At 42.9% G+C, this 25046-nt stretch overlaps 1 long non-coding RNA gene across 1 annotated transcript; it reads right to left on the bottom strand.

Moving 5' to 3' along the window:
- Positions 1–790: 790 nt before the first annotated feature.
- On the bottom strand, positions 791–23420 carry LOC126997277 (uncharacterized). The gene is made up of 4 exons (XR_007751964.1): positions 23245–23420; positions 17672–17977; positions 2298–2469; positions 791–1629 (listed from the first exon to the last, which is right to left on the bottom strand). It is a non-coding gene; the product is annotated as an uncharacterized LOC126997277 (long non-coding RNA).
- Positions 23421–25046: the final 1626 nt, after the last annotated feature.

Here is a 25046-nt window from a genome sequence, read left to right as displayed (position 1 = left end):
TAACTTTATTGATGAAGGGAAATATCTTTGACAGGTGGAAAAGGACACATTGTGCTGGATGATCAGATTTCTAATTATCTGGCACAAATTTATTTAGTCCCATATTACAAAATAACATATGAGTCAAGTGCATTAGGCAGTTTATAAAGATAAATATATTGGCTGAATAAAAAGAGGTAAAAAAGCCAGTACCTAATATGAAAAGTAATCCACATAATTCCTCAGGCTTCAGCCTATCAAGCAAACAATTTTGAAACACACACAGAAGCACCAAGGTGTCCACTGAAGGCCCAGTAAAACATTGAGGCACCAGCGGGTCCACTGAAGGCCCAGTAAAACATTGAGGCACCAGCGGGTCCACTGAGGGCCCAGTAAAACATTGAGGCACCAGCGGGTCCATTGAAGGCCCAGTAAAACATGCTGCAGAGGCCACTGAGACAAATGAGATTGACGGTTAGATACATTATCACATTATTCCGACGTGGAACACACACACCCTGCCTGCTGCTGCTCCTCCCTTGCCAGACACACACACTGAAGTCCAAGAAAGAGAATCCACCCTCAGGCATATTGTTCACGGCAGAGAAGTCGCACGCCTGGCCACTGATGGTGCTGCTCACCTCGGGGCCCTCCTCCTCGCCTGAAGATCTCTCGATGATATCCATCCAAGGCCTTCTTGTACACGGCCTCGTTGTCGTGGTGCTGCAGTCCTCAGTCTTGTCCACTCCACTGCACTCCACAGTCATCTGGCCCAGGCAGTCCACCTCGTTGATCTCGGCAGTCTGAGACGATGAACACATTTATAACCCTTTGCTGGGTGAATATCAACGAGCCATGTTAACCTACAATAATTTTGGTGAGTGTTTTACACACCCGCCGGTATGACACACAAATAACTGATGCATGCAAGGAGCGGTCCGAGTGGGGCATCACCTCACTGGGTTTTATTGTGTCTTCTATGACAATACTAAATGACTGGCTAAGGAATTTATGTTAAGATACATGTCCTTAGACCTGAGAATTGATCTCTAGCCTTTATATTGCTTTGCTAGTTCCTCGTAATTTAAAGTACCCATCCTTCAAACACATTCCAGCAGCCAACAAGTTATAACCCTGTTCACTATCACTGCCTCCATCACCGTATTGTGTAACAGCACTGGCCTGCCGTCTGTGGCTGTGGCCTTCCACCTGGCGCCGCCTTTTCATGCCTGCTCAACTAAGACCTGTGTATCTGCACTCGGCAATACATTCAGTATGATGCAGTGATGCTACATGAATGAAGATACTGAAGACAGTTTATTCCGATGATCAAGTTATTATTTTCTTTCTCTTATAAGCATTAGTTTACTGTTCTACTATGTGCTTGAGTTTTGAGGTGAAGAAAGAATACATCACTGAATGGTAGAGCATTCCATTATAAAATGTAAGAAAACATCCTCATGAGCGTGCCTCTGTGTCTGGTCTAATGAGTTCCAGAAGAGGTTGTACAATGTCAGCCTTAATGACGAAGTCTCTGAGTTTGGGACCATCGCCAGCAGTGTTTCCCGGCGCCCACACGGCTTGCTCTGCATGCCACGTTGGTGTGCTGCGAGCGGAGCAGCTTGACGAACAACACGACAGGGCCCAAGGCTGTTGGGGAGGCAAACACCGTGGATTACATGGAGGAACAAACTTCAAACTAAAAACACTTGTTCCTACGACGTAAAAACAAAGCAGGAAGATTGTATCAAGAAGCGACACCCTTTTCTACCTCCTTCTCTTCATCTTAAGACTTCATGTTCCCCTCCACGTTTTTCAACGCAAGACCCTCACAGCAGGAACGATACAACTCAGGGCTGGATGCCACAGAATGCTTAACCTTGCTCTCATTTCTGAATGGGGCAGAAGGAACAGTATATAGAACGTGCAGGGCGGGGCTGCGGCAGGGCGCTTGTCAGCCATCAGATGACGCGCATCTCCACACGTTCGTCGTGAAGTAATCCTACACGTAACACGTAACAGTAATGGTCGCCAGTTTGTGCAAATCATTTGATATTCGTATCTGAAAAAATTCCCTTATTTCGTATTAGCACAATAGGAATTCAGTTTACTTATAAACTAAAGGTGGCAGTCAAAGGGCAAAACAAATTAATAAGTGAACACAACTGCTGCTCCTATGAACATAATACATGTCAAAAGAATGATCAGTTTCAGCTTGAAAAGCCTTGGTTTTCCTCTCTTGAAAGTTTCATTTATAAAGACGATAAATAGACATCTTGAACCCTGGCCTCTGGTTACAACACTCAGCCCACACTCACTTGTCTGCCCTCTCCAGGAGGCGTACGAGGGGGTGCACCAGGCCGGCATCCGGGGTGGCATCTAGGGGCGGGCTGAGAGCATCTTGCGTGCAGCTTATGTGGCCACCCGCTGGGTGCTGCTGTCGTTACTCGAGATGCCGTTGATATTCCCCTCCATTCACAGTGTGCGGCCCTAAAACAGTACACACATATTATAACCTATTTAGGCTTATAATTTCACAGCCTTCTATAAGTTGTATTATATAGAACCCAAACTATAAACGCCCTTGAAAGTTATTCAACAGTTTCCATTATTCTTATGTACTCTGATTTTGTTAAATACCCCATCATCCTGTTTGTACATACATGCAGTGCATCTGGTCCTGGAGAACAAACCATTACGCACTGAACGCCAGATAAGGGGCCAAAGGCAGCACCTTGAAATGAAGTGAAGATGCTCATGACCAGAAAAGCACCGGTGTGGTGTCATCTGTCATCCTGTATCCTAAGACATCCCATCCTTAATTTCGCATCGCGAAACCCAATCTGTACTATCACAGAGTAACTTAGTGAAGCATCTGAGTGTAAAGAAGTACCATGGAGGACCTATAAAGCGATGCAAAGGGGAACAGGTCACAAGAAGAAGAAGATTGTTGATATCCTAGTTATATACATACATACGTCATTATTTGCTTTCATAATAATATAAATAAACTTCGGTGGGACAGACCCCGACAAGTAGTCGACAAAGGACACGGTACCGTGCCGAAATTCATGTATGTATTCAGGATAGGATGTCTCACGATCTTGGGATGTCTCATGACACCACACCGGGAAACAGTTTTCTTTTAATCATCACTGTGTTCCTCTTGCATTTGATCAACAGAATTGATACTGATAGCGAGCAGCAACTTCTCTTTCTTACATAGTAAGGAAAAAGGGAACAAAGCCTCAACACACACCAGCCAAACACTGTGTGGTATAATCTGTTATGAGGAACACATGCACCAAAGACAACCAAGGCCAGTGTCACACATTCACGATCTTCACTCCCGACGCCTCCCGACGTCAGGGCACACGCCGACAGTTTTGGATATTTCAAAACACTCGTCGCTCTCCCCGAACTCTGTCACCCGTCGGCAGTAAACCACGACCGTCGGATGTCCATCTCAGCAACGTCTCAACAACTTCCTTCCCATCGTTGTTCCCTTCCTCTTATTTTCTTGATCCATTTTTCCCTTCACTCCTTCACCTTCTTTTCTTCAAGTCGCGTGAATATTTTTTTCTTTGCCTCGCTTCAGTGTTCGTCACCACTCTTCCTTTTCTTCTTTGCACGTTCCCTCTCTCTCTTACTCTTCCGCTTTCTTTCCTTCCCCTTGAGCGATTTTAAAGGAGAGAGAGAGATTTACATAGATTTACATAAGAACATAAGAACATAAGAACGCAGGAGTCTACAAGAGGCCGGTAGGCCTGTACTAGGCAGCTCCTTTGACCCTAAGCTCCCGTGTATCTAACCCCACCTAATATCGCTGTCCATGAATTTATCTAGTCTACTTTTGAATGTGACAATTGTATTGGCACTCACCACATGACTGCTAAGCCCATTCCACTCATCCACCACCCTGTTAGTAAGCCAATTTTTGCCTATGTCCCTGTTGAATCTGAATTTATCTAGTTTAAACCCATTACTTCGTGTCCTACCCGGTTCTCTTACCAACAACACCTTATGAATGTCTCCCTTATTAAAGCCCTTCATCCATTTATAAACCTCGATCATGTCTCCACGCACCCTTCCCCTTTCTAGAGAATGCAAGTTTAACTATTTGAGTCTTTCCTCGTATGGCAAGTTTCTCAACCCCTGAATCATCTTAGTCATCCTCCTCTGCACCGATTCTAACATTTTGATATCCATTCTATAGTAAGGTGACCAGAACTGAGCCGCATAGTCAAGATGAGGTCTAACTAATGCTAAATATAGTTTGAGGAAGACTTCGGGGCTTCTGTTGCTTACACTCCTGGAAATAAATCCCAGTACCCTATTAGCTCGATTTCTAGCTTGAATGCATTGTGCCCTTGGACGGAGATCAGAGCTCATTAAGACCCCTAAATTCACATAGAAATTACATAGAAAATCAGACCACACAGACCCCAAGGTCCAGACTTGATGGTCTGTCCTTAAACCTAAGTGATTTTACATTAATCAGAAGACTCCAAAACGTTGCATTTCTACTCTAATTGATATTAAGTTGAAGGAAGTGACGGTCGAGCTTATTTTTGAAGGAGTCAATCGTGTTACACTGGACCACTGATGGTGGAAGCTTATTCCATTCTCGCACTACAACGTTGGTGAAGAAAAATTTGGTGCAGTCTGAATTTACTTGTCTACATCTGAGTTTTACGCCATTGTTCCTCGTGCGCAAAGTGTCATCGATCATAAACAATGTTGATCTGTCTACATTCGTGAAACCATTAAGTATTTTAAAACATTCGATCAGTTTTCCTCGGAGGCGACGTTTCTCAAGAGAGAACATGTTAAGGGTAGAAAGCCTTTCCTCGTAGGATTTGTTGCGCAAGGAAGGGATCATTTTCGTTGCCCGACGCTAAACACCTTCTAATTTAGCAATATCCTTTGCATGGTGGGGAGACCAAAACTGTACCGCATATTCCAAGTGGGGTCTGACTAAACTATTGTAGAGCGGGAGTATTACATCTTTATTCTTGAATAAAAAGTTTCTTTTAATGAAGCCCAACATTCTGTTCGCTTTATTTGCTGCATCGATGCATTGCTGTGAGAATTTGAGGTTTGACGCGATTTTGACCCCCAAGTCCTTGACGCATTGAACGCTTTTGAGCTTAACGCCGCGCATTTCGTAATCGAACTTCTTATTCCTCGTTCCAACTTGAAGGACCTGGCACTTGTCTACGTTAAAGGGCATCTCCCATCTATCAGACCAAGCTGAAATTTTGTGCAAATCCTCTTGGAGGCTTTGCCTGTTTTCGTCAGTGAGAACCGAGTTACCAATCTTTGTGTCGTCTGCAAAGAGAGAGAGAGAGAGAGAGATTTTTCGAGAGAGAGAGAGAGAGAGAGAGAGAGAGAGAGAGAGAGAGAGAGAGAGAGCATTTTCGTGGTTTCGCGTGATTGCGTTTTGCTCTATTTTTTTAGAGATAGAGAGAGATTACCAGAGAAAGAGAGAGAGAGAGAGAGAGAGAGAGTGTGTTTAATATAATTATTGTTTGTATGTGTGCATGTTTGTTTATGTATTTGTGTGTATAAATGAACGGGTGTATGTTTGCTTGTATAATTGTATGTATGGGTGTATGTTATTACTGTATTTGTATGTGTTTGTGTGTATGAATGTTAATGTGTATGTACGTATGCCTGTGTTTTGCATGTATGTGTGTATGTTTTAATGTTTATTGATATGAATGATTAATTCTGTAGGATGTTTATGTTATCATACATTGAAGTTTTTCTGTTGATCATTATTTGTACAAGGAAAGACAGAACCAAAACTCAATAATTATAAATCAGGCGGGAGGCGATGGCCGGGTGGTCAGCGTGCGGGCGTGGTGAGCCCGTGGACCTGGGCTCGAGTCCCACCGAAACACGCTGATATTTCAAACCATCGCCACATGCTGCCGGATCTTCAATCAACTCTAACTTCAACGACATCGTTCAAATGGAGCACCGGGGGGCAGCGTGGGCCAGCAGGAGTTATATGCCACGACTGCCACAAAAGATAAAATTCGCCTGCGCCACTAACGGGCTGGGGCCGTCCTAGAGGCCCCTCAAGACAGCCTACCGGCGTAAAGGCAGCACGTAAAAAAGAAGGTAAATTTTGTAGACTTACTAATTGACCAATCATTATAATGGCTGAGGATGAGAATGATGATGATAAGTAATAAATTATAAACCTGTGTCTGATAGTTTACATGTATGGCGGTGGGTGTGCGTTTATGTATGTGAATGTACGTATGAATGTGTGGACGTAACAGTGAAAGTGAATTATACACCTGCTAATCCTCCCTCCTCTCACCTGCCGACATCACCTGACTCACCTCCAGTCTAATTAACACTAATCCACTTAGCCCTCCTCCTCCTCCTCCTCCTCAACTTCCTCCTCCTCCTCCTCCTCCTCCTCGTCTTTCTCCTCCGTGGCCTCCTCGTCATTCTCGCTTGTCGACTGATTGTCCATTTCCTCCTCCTCCTTTCGTTTTCCTACACCTCTAATATATGATTTTCCTTTTCGTCATTCACATTCCTCTTTTCTATACATTTTCTCATATTTATTCTACATAATTCTTTCCCCATTCTATTCCCCAATATTTATCTTCCTCTTTTCGATCCTTTTCACTCTTCCTCCTCCTCCTCCTCCTCCTCCTCCTCCTCCTCCACAGCCTCCTCCTCCTCCTCCTCCTCCTCCGCCTCCGCCTCCGCCTCCTCCACAGCCCCTCCTCCTCCTCCTCCTCCTCCTCCTCCTCCTCTTTGGGGAACTTCGAATATAAGACACCGGGAGATATGTTATTCTTGTATAATTCGCTGGTAAAGCCCCATCTGGAATACACCGTGCAATTTTGGTTCTCTAATTACAAGAAGACATTGAATTACTCGAGAGAGTACATCGACGCGCTACGAAAATGATACCACCATTGATGACATTGAATCTTCGTCTCATCAACTCCCCTCCTCATACTGACAGTCTTCTATTTCTTAAATTCCGCCGCCATGTTGCCTCTCTTTCTATCTTCTATCGATATTTTCATGCTGACTGCTCTTCTGAACTTGCTAACTGCATGCCTCCACCTCTCCCACGACCCTGCTGCACTCGACTTTCTACTCTAGCTCATCCCTATACTGTCCAAACCCCTTATGCAAGAGTTAACCAGCATCTCTATTCTTTCATCCCTTACGCTAGTAAACTCTGGAACAGCCTTCCGTCGTCTGTATTTCCTCCTGCCTATGACTTGACCTCCTTCAAGAAGAGTGTATCAGCAAACCTCTCCACTCGAAATTGACCTCTCTTTTGGCCACTTTTTACTTTTGTCTATAGTGGAAACAGCGACTACCGGGCCATTTTTTCTATACACTCTTTTTGTTGCCCTTGAGCTGTCTCCCTTGTTGTAAAAGAAAAAAAAACTTACGAATAACGACATCAAGCGACTCAATCTCATCACGTTGGAAAATAGACGACTGCGGGGAGACCTGATAGAAGTCTGCAAGTACCTGAACAAGCTCAGCAATGTCGATCACTCCAAACTCTTCACGCTACAAACAAACCTGAGAACTAGAAGCACGGTAGAACAATTCAAGCGAAGCGACGCAGTACGGATATAGGCAGGGGTTATTTTTCGAACAGAGTCGACCATCACTTGAACAACCTTTTTGCAGGGGTGGTTAGTGCGGAAACAATCAACTCCTTTAAAAGTCGCATTGACCGTCACTTTGCTGCGTCGGGAGTGAACTAGACGGAACCACGAGTACTACTAATATTTCTCTTTCACCTCCTTCACTTTCTTTTCCTCCTGAGTGCTTTTCATGGAAGGGAAGGAAGGAAGGGAGGGAGGGAGGGAGGGATTATAGGACAGAAGAGGGATGAGGGAGAGAGGGAGGCAAGGGAGGAGGGAGGAGGAAGGAGGAAGAAGGAAGGAAGCAAGGAAGAGAGAGAGAGAGAGAGAGAGAGAGAGAGAGAGAGAGAGAGAGAGAGAGAGAGAGAGAGAGAGAGAGAGAGATGAATAGTTTAACAAATCGTGTGCGAAAAAATAATGAAATCGTTCGGAGAATCATGTTCACGAGCGTTATATTTCAATTTGTTTCAATTTACTTTTCAAATTATTTATTTTTTATAAATATTTCAAATCTCTCTCTCTCTCTCTCTCTCTCTCTCTCTCTCTCTCTCTCTCTCTCTCTCTCTCTCTCTCTCTCACACACACACACATACGTATTCACACTCACACTCTTAGTCACGAGTTCCTCTCCTAATGTGATATTGAATTCTGTCTCCTTAACCTTCCTGATCCTCCTCCTTCTCTTCCTCCTCCTCCTCCTCCTCCTCTTCCTCCTTCTTCTCCTTCTCTTCTTTCTTCATCTGTCCCATTTCCTATTTCTCATCTTTTCAATTTAATCTTCCAATTCCTCTCCGATTCCTTTCCCCTCCTTTCTCTTTTCCTCTTGCTCCTTTTCTTCTTCTTCCTCTTTCTCTTCCTCCTCATTCATCTTTTTCTTGAAGATTCATAGACATTTTAGGATTTTTTTCATACGCTCCTTTCTTTTCCCTTATATTTCTCCTTTCCTTCCTTTGTTCCCTAAACTCATAAGAACATAAGAACGTAGGAGTCTGCAAGAGGCCGGTGGGCCTGTACAAGGCAGCTCCTTTGAACCTAAGCTCCCGTGTATCTAACCCTACCTAATATTGCTGTCCATGAATTTATCTAATCAATTTTTGAATGTGACAATTGTATTGGCACTCACCACATGACTGCTAAGCCTATTCCACTCATCCACCACTCTGTTAGTAAACCAATTTTTGCCTATGTCCCTGTTGAATCTGAATTTATCCAGTTTAAACCCATTACTTCGAGTCCTACCCGGTTCTCTTACCAAGAAAACATTATGAATATCCCCCTTATTAAAGCCCTTCATCCATTTATAAACCTCGATCATGTCTCCACGCACCCTTCGCCTTTCTAGAGAATGCAGGTTTAACTGTTTGATTCTTTCCTCATATGGCAAGTTTCTGAACCCTGAATCATTTTAGTCATCCTCCTCTTTACCGATTCTAACATTCTGATATCCATTCTATAGTAACGTGACCAGAAATGAACAGCATAATCAAGATGAGGTCTAACTAATGCTAAAAGTAGCTTGAGGATGACTTTGGCGCTTCTGTTACTTACACTCCTTGAAATCAATCCCAGTACCCTATTTGTCTGAGTTCTAGCTTCAATGCATTGTGTCCTTGGACGGAGATCAAAGCTCACTAAGACCCTTAAATTCCTCTTGCTGGGTGCAAGAGAGTGTCATTAAGCAATAGTTATGCGAGGGGTTGTTCCTACCTACACTCAGAATACTGCACTTCCCTACATTGAACTCCATCTGCCATTTATCCGCCCAGTCATATAATCTGTTTTGTTCATCCTGGAGAATACTAGCGTCCTGATCCGACTCAATTACTCTACTGATCTTGGTATCATCTGCAAACTTACTGACATCACTACTAATTCCTGTATCTAAGTCATTGATATAAAGATATAAATAATAAACAAAAGTGGACCTAATACCGAACCTTGGGGGACCCCACTCGTAACACATCCCCAGTCAGATCTTTTACCATTGATTTGCACTCTTTGCTTCCTATTGCTAAGCCACGCCTTGACCCAGTTCAAAATTTTACCCTCTACTCCGTCAGCCTGTAATTTAAGCAACAGTCGTTGGTGAGGAACTTTGTCAAACGCTTTACTAAAATCAAGATAGATTACATCTTAATTTTCATCTCTGTCTACCGCCTCAAATACTTTATTGTAGAAGGACGAGAGATTGGTGAGGCATGACCTACCTTTCGCGAACCCATGCTGCGAGTCGTGAATTAAGCTATGTTTCTCTAGATGCTCCCTAATGTTCCTGGCTATTTTGGACTCCAGCATCTCGCCTATAACCGATGTTAAGCTATATGGGCGATAGTTTGAGGCAGCTGACCTGTCCCCCTTTTTGAAAATCGACGTCACACTAGGTACTTTCCATAGGCTGGGTACATAACCAGTATTTACCGACATCTTAAAGATGTCGGTTAGTGGGTCACTGAGTACATCATTAAATTCCTTTAATACCCTCGGAAATATCCCGCCAGGACGTGGCGACTTATTCTTCTTAAGCTTATCTATCTCATCCTGAACTACTTGCCTGGTAATGATTATATCCCTCAATTTATCGCCATCCCCGCCCTCGCACACCTGAACCCTTTCCGGAATAGTCGTTTGATCCTCTTGTGTGAATACTGAAAGGGAGTAGTCGTTCAACAATGTGCTCATATTTTCGTAATTTTCTACTAGCTCGCCTGTGTTTGTTTTCAGCGGTCCAATTTTCTCCCTTGTTTTTGTTCTATACATCTGAAAGAAGCCCTTAGGATTACTTTTCGCCTCCTTTACTACTTTGATCTCATAGCTCCTTTTTGCTATCCTGGTGTTTTTCTTCACTAATCTAGATAGTTCGACGTACCGGCCCCTGAGATGTGTTTCACCATTCTTTATTTTCTGATAAATTCCCTTCTTTAACCCTATCTCGTGTTTTAGTCCACGAGTCATCCACTTAGGGTCATTGTTTTCTTTTCTAAGTGTTCGCTGTGGTATATGGTGTCCTTGCCCCTTTACTATTACTCTAACTAAATTATTGTAAGACATTTCTTTCTGGTTCTCCTGGCTATCCAACCCACAGTTTTGGCCCTCATGAATCCCTAAATTATCCCAGTTTACCCCTTCAAGATGTCTTCGAAGCCCCTCGTAATTTGCTCTTTTAAAATCTGGCACTAACACTGGGTTTGGTTCGCGGGTTACCGCCCAGTCTAGGCTAAAACGAACCGTTCTGTGGTCACTATCTCCTAACTCTCCGCCTACCTCCAACTCACGTAGCAATTTTCCATTATTAGTTAGGACTAAGTCTAATATGTTATCTTCTCTGGTAGGCTCAGTAACTACCTGCCTAAAGAACTTATCTTGTATAACTTCAAGAAAATCCTCGGCTTCCAGGTCACCCACTAGGTCTTCCCAGTCTATATTCCTATAATTAAAGTCCCCCATTACGCAGACATTTCTACTCCTACTCCCTGCCAATCTCCTGTAGTAATATACTCGTGTCCTGCCTGTTAAGGTTGGGTGGTCTGTACAGAACTCCTAGAGTAAGTTTTTCTTTCCCTTTGTAAACGTCCACCCAAACTGATTCTGAATCCATGATAGTTTTGACTGAATTGTTAACTAAACATTTAAGTGAGTCTTCAACATATAGCGCAACTACACCTCCCTTTCTGCCCCTTCTGTCTTTGTGAAACATCTGATAACCCATTATTTCAAATTTCAATCTAAAATTTCTATTGGCAGTGTCTATCCATGTCTCGGTGATCGCTATTATGTCAAAAATTTTCTGAACAAGCTTCACCCCTTAGTAAGTCTATCTTGTTTCTGAGGCTCCTGCTGTTAGTATAGAAGATTCTCAGCACGTCCTCTGTTACTCCCCTAGAATTACTTCTAAGCTGCCTGGTTGTATTATGAGCTAGATGTCCTCTCATTACTCCTCCCCCCCTCGTCTATACTAATAAATCCCTCAGGGTACTAAGTGCTCGCTCAAGGGAGTCTGAGAGAGCCTCAACACCCTTGAACGTTAAGTCAAGTGTATCCTGTGACGGGCTTAGAGGGCGTCGTTACCAAAGAAGAGGTCCCAACTGTCGACGAACAGCCACCCATTGCGCTCACAGTGCTCAGCAAGTCTGCTGTTCACTGCTATCGCCCTGGACAGCCATCCATCGCCAACACCCCTCCTTGGCAGGACGCCACACACTACTGGCGACCCACCAGCGTCTCGTGTCCTACCTAACAATTCCCTAAAACGCCGGAGAAGATCCTCGCTTGGCACACGGGAAACGTCGTTTCCGCCACAGCTGAGAAAGACAATGGGGTTCGATCGCTTGCCATACACGCCTCAATCCTGTCTGATATATGGCCCACCCCTGCCCCTGTGTGTTTTATTTTAACCCAGTGGTTCCCAACCTTTTTTGTCCCGTTCCCCCTTTTCTAGTCACTCTTTCACCTGTGGACCCCTAGCAACGAAATAGATTCAGCGGGCCACTCATGACCATCCCAAGGGCCAAATTTGTCACGTGGGCCGTGAGTTTGACACCCCTGGCACCGTTATTCTAGCATTTAAGCATTCACTTTTGAGGATGGTGTATAGTAGTATGAATTTTATTCCGAGCCGCATATCTCCTAATTCCAGTACAATAAATTTGAAAATAATTAGAATCTCTATGGACCCCTTAAAATTCTTCCATGGACCCCATGTTGGTAACCATTGTCCAATATTCATTTTTTTAACTCGACTTTTGTCATGTTTTATGGATTGACTTTTCTCTGTCTCACTCATTATATATTCCTTCACCTCCCTTTAGTCATCTTTTTGCAGCCCTTTTTTTGCTCCTCCTCCTCCTCCTTTCCTTCCTCCTCTTCCCCTCCCATTCCCGTTCCATTCACCCCTCCTCCTCCTCCTCCTCTTCAGCCTTTTCCATTTCTTTCCGCCTCTCTAGTTCTCTTCTCTCTTCCCTCAGTTCCTCTTTTCAAGGTTTTAAGAGCCCTTGAACACCACAGCTTCAAAGCAAAACAGGAGGAGGAGGAGGTGGAGGAGGAGGAGGAGGAGGAGGAGGAGGAGGAGGAGGAGATGTGGAAAAAGAATATGAGAAAGGGAAAGAAAGGACGAAGAGGTATTGAAGGAGGGATTAGGAAGAAGAGGAAGATGATAAAGACATTGAGAAAGGGATGGGAGAGAAAAAGACTCATTTGGTTAAAAAGGAGGAGGAGGAGGAGGAGGAGGAGGAGGAAACATGAAACATGGAAACATGGGAAGGATGGCAACAAGAAGCCTACTGACTCATTACGAGGTTGCTCGCTCCGGTGATCTGGTCTGGTCGACGGTCACTTCGTGCCAACAGAGGATTCCAAAACACCACGGTACGTACGTTCAGTTTACTCCTGTTGGGACGAAGTAATGGTCTGTGCGATTTTCAAAGGAATTGACTGTTTCCGCACTTACTACTTCTGCAGGGAGGTTGTTCCAATGTCGGATGACTCGGTCTTAAAAGAAACTCCTGCCAGTGGCTGTATTACATCGCCTCGCTTGAATAGGTACACCGTTGTTTCTAGTTCTTAAGTTAGTTTGTTGCCCGAAAAAATTGGAGTAGTCGATGTTACTGAGCTCTTTCAGGTACTTGAACTCTTGTATCATATCTCCCCGTAAGCGTACCTTTTCCAGCGTAAAGAGGTTGAGCCGCATGAGTCGTTCCTCACACGGCTGCGTCCTAAATACCGTAGTGGAATAATTTTCGTAGCACGTCGGTGAACTGACCCTTGCGGTACTCCACTACTGACTGGAAGCCACTCAGAAGCCTGCCCGTTGAGCAACACTCGTTGTTTTCTACTGGTGAGCCAATCTCTTATCCACGCAGTGAGGTTGCTTCCTATACCCGCTGGCTGTAGTTTCTTTAGGAGTCGCTCATGTGGTACCTTGTCAAAGGCTTTTTCCTGAAACCGTGCTGGGCATCCGGTATCATATTACTGTCCTCTAGAAAACTGACAAGTTTGTCTCTAACGATCCTTTCGAGGATTTTGCTGCTTACGATGGAGGAGAAGGAGTAGGAGAGGAGATAAAAAGGACAGATGCATATTTTAAAACGATGTTCTGTGTATGCGTCTTCAGGTTACGAGAGAGAGAGAGAGAGAGAAAACGAGATAAAGACAAGGACAAAGATCAGCCAAGAGTAACTCGTTCATTTTGCTAATTTGCTTTTGTTATTTCCTCGTCGTTCTCGTGTCTCTATAATGGATTACAGCGTCGAAGTTTAATTTACAAAGCATTTAATTAATCGTTTTTCTCTTATTTTATTTGTTTCATTGATAACACTAATTCCTAGCAAGGGATTTAACAACCTTCTTGAACTAATAATTTATTTTTGTCTGAACTCTTATCCTTTCCTTTTTTTCTTCTTATATTTCTTTTTTATCGTTGTTATCTTACCGTTTTTATTTTTATTTTACTTTTCCATCTCCACGAACCGGAGGGTGAGTCATTGATCGTCTTGTTAGTTTAATTTTATAAGTTTTTTTTTTCCGCGAGTGTCAGTCCTCCTTTACTCATTCTTTTATTTATTTTTTTGTATTTCTTTCATTCCTGGACCAACAATATCAATCTTTTTTTTTTCTCATCTCCGTTGCATCTTCACCAGCCAGAGAGCGGTCATTGATCGTCTTCATAGTTTAATTTCATACCTGTTCTTTTCCTGCGTGAGTTTCAGTCCTCCTTTTCATCTCTCACATTTCCACAAAGCCGAAAAACTTTTATCATATTAAGTTTAATTCAATAACTCCACATCCTTCCTCTTGAGAATTTTCATTTTTTCTTCTATAGCGTGTTTTTTAAGTCCTTCCAGATATTCTTATGCTCTTTCTTTTTTTACGTAAGTTTCAGTCTTTCTTTTATTGTTTTTTATGTACCCAATTTTCAGAAATCGAAAGTCAGACAGTAAATTGTTCATCTCCTTACATATTTCTTTTTCTTCATTGCTTCAAATTGTTCATTAAATTATTGAGCTTTATTTCACTTCCACTAAGATAATACCCATTGCTAACAGTAACAGATGAATTCTATATAGTCCCTTTGTCCCTCGAAATTTCTCCATTATTTGCTCATATAATTTGTTCACGTTCGTTGGATAGTTGTTTTACAGCTTCCTTTTCATGAGTCTTAGTCTTTTACAATTTCGATCTTTTCCAATCTTTCACGAGTTTCAACATCAATAATTTCTTCCTTTTTTTTCTCATTGGCTGTTTACGTTCTTCTCATATATTTGTTTATAAATCTTTCTTTTCATGTGTTTCAATATTCCTTTCCACTGTTTGCATCTCTTTCGTATTTCCACAAAACCAAAAATAATTGATCACATTTTCACTTTAATTTCACACCTGCACATTTCTCCCCTGCTGAGTGTCCCTTCCTTTTTCTTCTTTTTTTTTCCTTTTTTTTGGTATTCTAATTTAAATTTGCGTAATTTCCGTTTCCTTTCACTTTTTCACCTTTTTCTTTCTTCGCTTGTCCTACTTTTCCATCATCTAACTATATTTTATATTAATCTTTTCTATCTCACTTTCTCTCTTCCATCTCATTTTTTTCTCATCAACCTGTATTATCAATCACCTATTTTTCTTTTATTCTTTATTTTGTATATTCTATCTTCCACACTTTGGGTTTGTTTCCCCGGATGCATCTTTTCAATCTTTCATCTGTTTTGATTTCTTTTCTCTCTAACTTTTTATGTCAATCACCTTTTCTTTCTCGTTCTCCCTTTTTTTCCTCGTTGGCATCTTACACTTCCATTTTGTTTTATCATTAACGTTTCTTGACATTCAGTTTTATCATTTGTATTTTTAAAATCTCTTGTTTACTTTCATATTTTTCCACACCTTTAGAGCGGCAAGCGAAAAAAACTCGTGTGGACTGAGTCTCATTATAAAGTGTATGTTTACCTAAAGAGAAAAAAAAATACAAATCCAGTTTACGTGATTTTCCATTCTCTTTCCCTCTCTATTTCACTCTGCCTGGCGAGTGAATTTACGTATGATTGTATGAATGTATGTATGTATATATGTATGAATGTATGAGCGTTTATGCATGACTTTATGTATTCCCGTGACTGGGTGATGGAGAGGAAAGGTACACACTGATGAATGCACTGTACACACGACCTTAGAATTATATGTACATTGTGTATGGTGTGTGTGTGTGTGTGTGTGTGTGTGTGTGTGTGTGTGTGTCTGTTTGCATGTTGCGTGATCAAGAGAGCAGGAAAGAGCAACACATTTTTAGACATGAACGAGGGAGGAGGGACAACACACACCTTCACGCCCCGCAACACCCCCGCACCAACACCGCCGCAAACAACCAACACAAAAAGACTCCCGCACAGCTACGTCCTCTGCGCCTCGCTTCCCACACGCCCCGCCATGCAAGATCAACAGAATATACCAGGTCTTTTCACGCGCAGAATTTGACGTCAGTAGTAATATGATAAGGAGAGCAGGTGGAGAATATTAAAGAAAGCGAGATAGTTCATGGGATACTGAAACATTTTCAGTTTTCGTGTGTGTGTGTGTCTCTCTCTCTCTCTCTCTCTCTCTCTCTCTCTCTCTCTCTCTCTCTCTCTCTCTCTCTCTCTCTCTCTCTCTCTCTCTCTCTCTCTCTCTCTCTCTCTCTCTCTCTCTCTCTCTCTCTCTCTCTCTCTCTCTCTCTCTCATATATATATATATATATATATATATATATATATATATATATATATATATATATATATATATATATATATATATATATATATATATATGTGTGTGTGTGTGTGTGTGTGTGTGTGTGTGTGTGTGTGTGTGTGTGTGTGTGTGTATGTGTGTGTGTGTGTGTGTGTGTGTGTGTGTGTGTGTGTGTGTGTGTGTGTGTGTGTGTGTGTGTGTGTGTGTGTGTGTGTGTGTGTGTGTGTGTGTGTGTGTGCGTGTAATTCACCTCTTGGTCTGCTGCGGGCCTCTCTCGAGACAGCCAGCCGTTCCCCTACGGAAGAGCACAGAGCTCATAGTACCGATCTTTGGGTAGGACTGAGACCACTCACACACAACACACCGCGACAACGAGGTCACAACGCCTTGCCCGACGTCGCGTACCTACTCACTGCTTGGTGAACAGGGGCTACACGTGAAAGAAGATAAACCCAACTTATCTTCACCCGGCTGGGGAATCGTCGTGAGGCAGACGCTCTATCCATTGAGCTACCGGGCCGTATAAATAAATTATTTTCTCAGTACTAGACTTTTATTGAATTTTTATTAGTAACGGTGTTGCCGGCCGTTTACGTGTGTGTGTGTGTGTGTGTGTGTGTGTGTGTGTGTGTGTGTGTGTGTGTGTGTGTGTAATGAACATTCTTATCCGAGTATTTCTGGACATATTCTTACTCGCCGCAATCATCCTCAATAGAACAGTTACCCTGTCCACCCTCTGTAACACCTTAACCACTTCTACCCAGTCTTTTCTTAAACCTAGCTGCCCATTGATTGTACGACTGTTCCGTTCCTTAATCCTAAATGCTAAAGTCACCCATCGAAATCAAAGAAAAGGGAGCTCACGAAATGCGTCTACACCTGTGGTCAGGTGAAGACTGGTGGGGTGATTTCAACTGAAGCAGACTGAGGGGCTGCAGGTGACGTCACTGCGCAGAAGATGATAATTCTGGTACGAGGTTGAGAGCACCTGGTATATTCTGTTGATCTTGCCGCCATGGACAAGAGCTGAGGGCGCAAGGCACGGGTGAGGGAAGTGCAGAAGGCGTGAGTAAGGGAAGGGGAGGAGGCGGAGGAGGAGGAGGAGGAGGAGGAGGAGGAGGAGGAGGATTGATCAAAGCATGTGGGCATCGGAACTCTGAGTGGGCGATAATGGTGCCTTCGGGAGGAGGAGAAGGAGAAGGAAGAGGAAGAGTTAGTGTAAGAATTTAAGAATAAGGAGAAGGATGGGGTATAGGAGACGAAGGAGGAGGAAGAGGATAAGGGAGTTTAGGATGCAAGGAAAGAAGACGGAGTGTAGGAACTAAAGGCTATGCTCAAATCACCTCCCAACTCTTGTTTTCTTAAGAGCGTGACGCCAATGACTATGTTTCCATCACTCGCAGCGACTGTTAACGATCCTTCTACTGCTTTATTAGTCTGAGAGGCGTCCTGAAGGCCACTCGTACCCCTGCTGGCGCTGGGGAGCACTAGACACGCCCCCAGGAGAGCCCAGAGGCACCACGTTCTCGGCGCATCTCGCCCCAGCAGACGGTGAAGCCCCAGCAGGAGCAGCGGGAGGCCTGGTGTTCCTTGGGTGGACGTCTGGGCCCGGCTCGGCTGGGGGTCGTTTTGAAGCTCGGCTGGAGCCTCTTCTGGGGGAAGGAACGGGGATCAAGGGCACGCAGCGGTGGGGAAAGGAAGGATTATCGTTTCAAAGACCAACAAAGAGAAGACTACATAAGAACATAAGATCATAAGAACATAAGGGATCTGAAAGAAAGAGAACGAATGTAATCATAAGAAAGAGAACGATTAGTGAAAAGGGAACGAAGAATGAATAGTGAATCAATTAATAAAGATAGAAGCGAAAAAGGAGAAGAAAATGATCCTTATGTTATGTTGATGTTTGGGAAGGAAGTAGTAGTATTAGATCACACGGAGAACAAAAGAGAGCTAACGTTGGAAATAGGAGAATGGAACGAAACACAAAGAAGGGAACAATATAAACGTAAGAGGAAGATGGAAATATAACATCAAATCAGACAGATCAAAAATAAGGATAGGAGATTCAGAACACGGGAAGGAAGGGTAAAAGCAGCACTCACAAAAACAAGAACTCGAAGGAAGATGGGAGATAAAACACTAAAGACAGAGGACAATGTATGTAACGCAAAAGATATGCACGAAAGTAACAAAAATCAGATAAAAGGCAAAACAGAAGGAAAAAAGGATTCAAAACAACAGTAGGACGAGCAGAAGTAAAATACAAGGATGATAACCCGAAGTAAGACGAGAGAGATAAAACGCTCAGTGTGGAGAACAAAAGAGGATCAGGAGGGGTGGAAAGCGCGGAAGCCAAGTCAAACACAGAGGACCAGAGGAACGAAGCGCCGAGGAGGAATACCCTAAAACGGATTCGGGTACGAGCCGTCTTTGAGGAATTGAATAAAAGGCGATTGAGGATACAGCACGACCAGATGGGATGGAATAAGAGGGTTGAGTGTAATGGACGAGGAGGAGGAACACAAAAAAACACAAAGGAAGAACAAACAACAGCAGACCTGATGCTTCTTACGAGGCTGTTTGTGACGAGTTACACTAACTATCTAATCAAAGGTGGAGGAGAAGGAGGAGGAGGAGGAGGAGGAGGAGGAGGAGGACATTCAAGGAGGATTAAGGGAGGAGCCCAGAGAGGAGAGGGACAAAAGGGAAGAATAATAATGAGGGAGAAAAAGGCCAAGGTGGATAAAGAATCATGAGAATAGAACCAAAAGGAGGATTTTCATTGCGAGAGAAAAGAGAACAAGATTGGAATTTTCGTAGCAAGATAAAAAAAAGAGAGATTAGTTATCAAAAGAGAATCATCAGCAAAATGTAAGAAAGCAAAATAACGGAAAAAGTATCAGAACTTATATGATAAAGTAAGGAAGAGATAAAGAGGAAAAGAAAAATAAATAAATCAGCAAGAAATGTTGAGGGAAACACAGCAGCACGAAAACAGAAAGAGGGAATAAACAACGAAATAACGAGATGAAAGGAACCGCAAAAACAAAACAAAAATAAGAGGATGTGAGATCAAACCTAGAAAACAAAAGGAAAAGAAATGGTAAAGGAAAACGTAAGATAAAATAACTGAAAATGACAACAGAAAAAACACGAAAACAAGATATTAAAAAATACACAAAAAACACGAATATAATCATTACACACACACACACACACACACACACACACACACACACACACACACACACACACACACACACACACACACAGAGAGAGAGAGAGAGAGAGAGAGAGAGAGAGAGAGAGAGAGAGAGAGAGAGAGAGAGAGAGAGAGAGAGAGAGAGAGAGAGAGAGAGAGAGAGAGAGAGAGAGAGAGAGAGAATATACCCTACTCCCTTTTACTTCATCTCACTCCCTCAAAGTCCTCCTTACTCCTTTTTTTTTCTTTCACTTTTCCACTTCTTTTTACTGTCTCTCTGTGTCTCTCTCTCTCTCGCTCTCTCTCTCTCTCTAACCCCCTACCCCCACACACGACAAAGAGAGTTTGTTTGGAGACTTAGAAAAATCTGTCAATCGTATGGCATAATTAAGGCATGGGTGGTATCATTGTATTATTATTATTATTACTATTATTATTATTATTATTATTATTATTATTATTATTATTATTATTATTATTATTATTATTATTATTATTATTATTATTATTATTATTATTATTATTATTATTATTATTATTATTATTATTATTATTATTATTATTATTATTATTATTATTATTATTATTATTATTATTATTATTATTATTATTATTATTATTATTATTATTATTATTATTATTATTATTATTATTATTATTATTATTATTATTATTATCATTATTATTATTACTTTTATTATTATTACTGTTGCCTCGTTTATTTCGACCTGATAACGCTGAACTAATATATAGCTATACTCCTGCTTTATTGATTAGGGTATGAATATAAGCAAATGACATCTTTCTAGGCATGTTAGTTTGTTTGTTGATTATACAGTCAATTGTTGCTCGTGTTATTAGTATTTGTGTTAGAATTAAGTTTAGTATTGTCTAGTGCCAAGTGAGAGTGGATGGATATTTGGTTTAGCTTTATTAAGTTTAGTAGCTGCTCATCTGACTGTTAAAATGCTGATGAGTTCGTTGTTAGTAAACTGTTCGTGGTTTTAAGTCCTTTTATTACTATTATTACTGCCGCTCCGTTCATAGTGGCAGTTGATGGAATTTTGTGTCGTTTCAGGTAGTTTTAGTGAATTGGAATCCTTGCGAAGGCACTGACGCCTTGGCATTCAATTCCACTTACTTCCTATTACTTCAACGTGTCTTTTGGGGGCAGTAAGCATAACGGTACTAGGATCACTGGCTCGTTAGTAGTTATTAGCGATGTCACGGTAATTCTGGCGAGGTTATTGTTAGCGAGCACCGCGCCGAGGAACATAACTCGTATAACAATGAACGTTTCGTATGTGGCCGTATTTTTCAAGCCTTACATTTCCCTGAGATTATAGTAAGTGAAGGAATATTAAGCCGCTGTGCCGCCGCCCGCCGATGGAAAATGCCGCGGAACGAGGCGATCCGTTTCCACATGTTGGGAGGTAACTCGGCCCTTCTTTTTTGGCTCAAGTACCGGAGTCGCGCCGGGAACGACTCATTGGTAATAATGCAGGAAATTTAACGGCAGCAGCAGGAGAAGCCACCGAATAACACAGGAAATACCGAATAAAGAACCTCATCTATTCACACAGTCCCATCAAGAGTGGCTAAAAGAAACTCGTAAGAACGAATTCAACAAAAAAGAACTATAGAGAATCTGATGGCAGCAACACAAGAGGCCGGAGAATCACACAGGAGCCTTACCCGATATCACAGGCATAGCGAAAAGGAGAAATATCAAGAAAAAAAACTCACTGAAAGTATTATAGCGAATTTAAAGGCAAAAGAATCCTAAAAAGTCACGCAGGAACTAATGAATATCGAGCTTCATCCATTCACACAACCCCAACGGGAGGAGCAACAGATTACTCGTTAGGACCAACAACACTAAACGTAGGCTACTATTGCGACTTTGATGGCAGTCGCAAGAAGGTCCCAGCGCCCACAGGTAATGCCGAACACAGAATCTCTTCCATTCACACGAACCCCACGAAAAGGTCCCCTCCAAAAAAATAATCTCAAGGACCCGCTGAAAGTCAATAAAAGGACCCAACAAAAGCCACGCGGATAACCCTTTCAGAACCCCAAATACCTCACGGAGTCACTCAGGCACGTGTTCTCAGACGCTTCGGCTCTTACAACAAAATAATTCAAGGCCACAAAGGAGACGAGTCTTCTCTTGAATGTTTATCAAGTTCATGGTGCAGGATCCTTGTCAAACCACCACAAGGATACACACACAGCAACCTCAAGGAAATCCTCGTCCAATATAGATGTGTTAACCTCGCAATGTTTGCGATTAGTCGGGTTCTCATGAGTGTTCTTTGCACTCATGGTGCAAAAACCGCGTCAAGCTCTCACCAGGCACTTACAACTACCCATGGAAGTACTAACACAGCCCCTGCGAAAGCCTTATTTATTGTGAGTGTGTAAGCCACGAAATGTTTGAGAATATGGGCCGTAAAGCTCTCCTCCACGCCTCATCTTCCGTCTGGCTTTCATCCGCGTCCTCTGTGGCCTGGCGGCTGAGGCGTGGCAGGAGGACTCGGCTGTGAGGAAAATGTCCCTTCACACCAATAATAAATCTTGCAGAAGAATAGCCTTAAGAAACGATAAAGATTTTCCGGAGACACAGCTTTACAAACCTATTAAAAATGTCCATTATTAGTTGTTGCTAAAAAAACAGTTATTGAAGTAGAAAAAGATGGCAATTCAAGTTAAAATCTAGACCTGCCTTGATTCTCGTTTCCTAAGTTTGTTAAAGTCATTGGCAAGTCTCCATGAGCAACACGTCGTCTTCCTCATCACCACCATCAGCATCTTCAAGCCTCCCTCTTCAAAGCCCTCACATCATGCCATCATCACATCATCCTTAAGATCAGCAGTTCAGCCGAGTTCCACCACACGTCAGCAGTACAACAAAACAGACAGCTGCGTCGTAACCCAAGACACAACAATTCTAATATGGTCTTCCACTTAGTACACTAGTCACGTTATCCCGAGTTTTTTTTCATTCTCTAACACCACCTTTCTTAGCCCCGTATTTTCAAACACTTTTGGCTCTCACAAGATATATTTCGAAAGAGGATTAGCCAGGGTCCCATGAGTGTATTTTTTTACTCTCACGGCACAGAAGCCTTGTCAAACTATCACAATACCATACTTAGCGGTAACCTTGGCCCAGGGCTCGACTCCTGGCTGGGGTTAGACAATACACACCCGGCCGTCTGCCCACCCCTCCCCGCATACACGCGAGGAGTGGGCCCCGGGGGAAATCTTGGGAAGGTAACAAGTGCAGCGTCGCGTGTTGCTGCCGACCCTGTGTGTGTGTGTGTGTGTGTGTGTGTGTGTGTGTGTGTGTGTCGGGTTTTGATGTTCGTCTCTCTAGGCTGGAAATAATGATAATGTAGTCTGATAATCTCTCTCTCTCTCTCTCTCTCTCTCTCTCTCTCTCTCTCTCTCTCTCTCTCTCTCTCTCTCTCTCTCTCTCTCTCTCTCTCTCTCTCTCTCTCTCTGTCCATCTATCTATCTACCTATCACACACACACACACACACACACGGATATGGAGACGGGACAGCGCGAGCGTAGCTCTTTTCCCGTAAGTCATAGCTAAGTAAATACACACACACACACACACACACACACACACATTTACCTTATCCCCCCCTCCTCCATTCACCCACCCACCCCTGTCACCCCCCCTCCCCCCAACACCCACCGTCGAGCACGTGGACGGACACCGAGGCGGGCGTGGCGTGCACGGGCGCGCACGTGTAGTTCCCGGCGTCCCTCCAGGTGGCGTGGGTGACCAGGAGCCAGCTGGTGCCCGAGTTCTTGTCCGTCACCAGCTGCACGCCGCCCCGACCCCCGGCGTTGATCTCCACCAGCTCCTCCTTGGCTGCGGGGAGGAGAGAGGAGATGGAGGTGACGGCGGCTGGTTTGTAGTGGAGAAAATAGGAAGAGAAATTGACAATGGCTTGTACGTAGAGAAGAAAAGAGAAGTTGTAACTGAGAGGAAGAGAGAAGAGTTGCGAACGATGATGATTTGGCTGTAGGGAAGAAAATAGGATCTGTAATTGATGGTGATTTGTCTGTGGAGGATAGAATATGAGTTGTAATTGATCGTGCTTCTACTCTATCGCTGAACAAAGGGAGAATAAGAGGAACAAATTGTGATTGATCTCCACTGTCTTCTTGTTTGTGAGACCCCGATTCGTTGAGGAGAAATAATAAGAGGAGGAGGAGAGCGTCGATAAAAATGAGGAATGGGAGAAACGTGTAATTGCTGGTGCTGAAAAGTGATGGGCTTTGATGCTTCGAAAAGAGGTTCAAATGGAGGGGGATGATGATGGGTGAAAGGTGACGGAGGAGAATGGGAATGGTAGAAAAAAAGTTTAATCGACTGAATAAGAAATATGAGTGTAGATATACAGGGAAGTCACGATGAAGAAAAGGTAAAAAGGAAATGAAAGGAAATAGCGCTGTTTTCTTTCTACCATTTTTTGGGGTTGGATAAGTGGGAGGACATATTACGTAAGAGAAATGAATGACTCCATGATTTAACGAGCACTCAGGTGCCCAAGTTACGCAATTAAATAACTAGCCAGGTGCATAGGCGGACTGCATACCGTAGACACACAGCACAGCCTGAACGTGATCAAATTGCCTCAGCCAGGAAGCTCCGCCCCAGGCTACAATATTTTCATATCATTGATCACCCAAAGCAAGCCACGCCACCTCATCGTAGAAGCTGGAGAAAGAAGAAGAAGGAGAAAGAGGATGAGGAGAAAGAGGGAAGATGAGGAGTAAGAGAAAGAGGATGACTAGGAAAAAGATGAGGAGAAAGGGAAAGAAGACGACGAGGAAAGATAAATAATGAGCTTGAAAATGAAGATGTGATATAGGATGAGGAGAGGGAGAGAAAAGGAGAAAGAAGATGGGAAGAAGGAGATAATATAAAAGGGAGAAAGAAGATGAGTATAAAGTTACCTCCACTCTCATCAGTTTCTGCCACTTACGCGGTTTTCGTTCTAATTTTCATTCTGTTGAACACCATCTCTTCTCCTCTAAACCTCACCTTCTCTTCCTCACCGAAACACAGGTTTCTGAGGATACTGAGAGCAATCTCTACTCTGTTCCCTCCTACTATCTCTATCCTAAATTTCAATCCAAAGCTGGATGTTGCGCCTACGTGCGCAACGATATCACTTGCTCTCGTGCCCACGACCTTGACCCTTCAGAATTTTCCACCATCTGGCTAAGAATTCATTGTTATTATATTACTAAATACATCTGTGCTGTTTATCTCTCACCTAACTCTACTAACTATGTAAAACTCTTTGAGTACTTGAACTCTAAAATGGAGCACATCATGACCCACTCTCCCTTCGCTGAAATCCGCATTCTAGGAGATTTCAATGTTCCCCACCAGCTTTGGCTTTCATTCTCTTTCACTGACCAGCCTTGTGAACAAGCCTACAACTTTGCTCTCCTCAACGATCTAGAGCAGTTGGTTCAGCA

The sequence above is a fragment of the Eriocheir sinensis genome, chromosome 12 (assembly GCF_024679095.1).
Source record: "Eriocheir sinensis breed Jianghai 21 chromosome 12, ASM2467909v1, whole genome shotgun sequence".
NCBI classification, from domain to species: domain Eukaryota; kingdom Metazoa; phylum Arthropoda; class Malacostraca; order Decapoda; family Varunidae; genus Eriocheir; species Eriocheir sinensis.
Note: the sequence above shows the minus strand (reverse complement) of the source record. Positions and strands in the feature narration are given on the sequence as shown.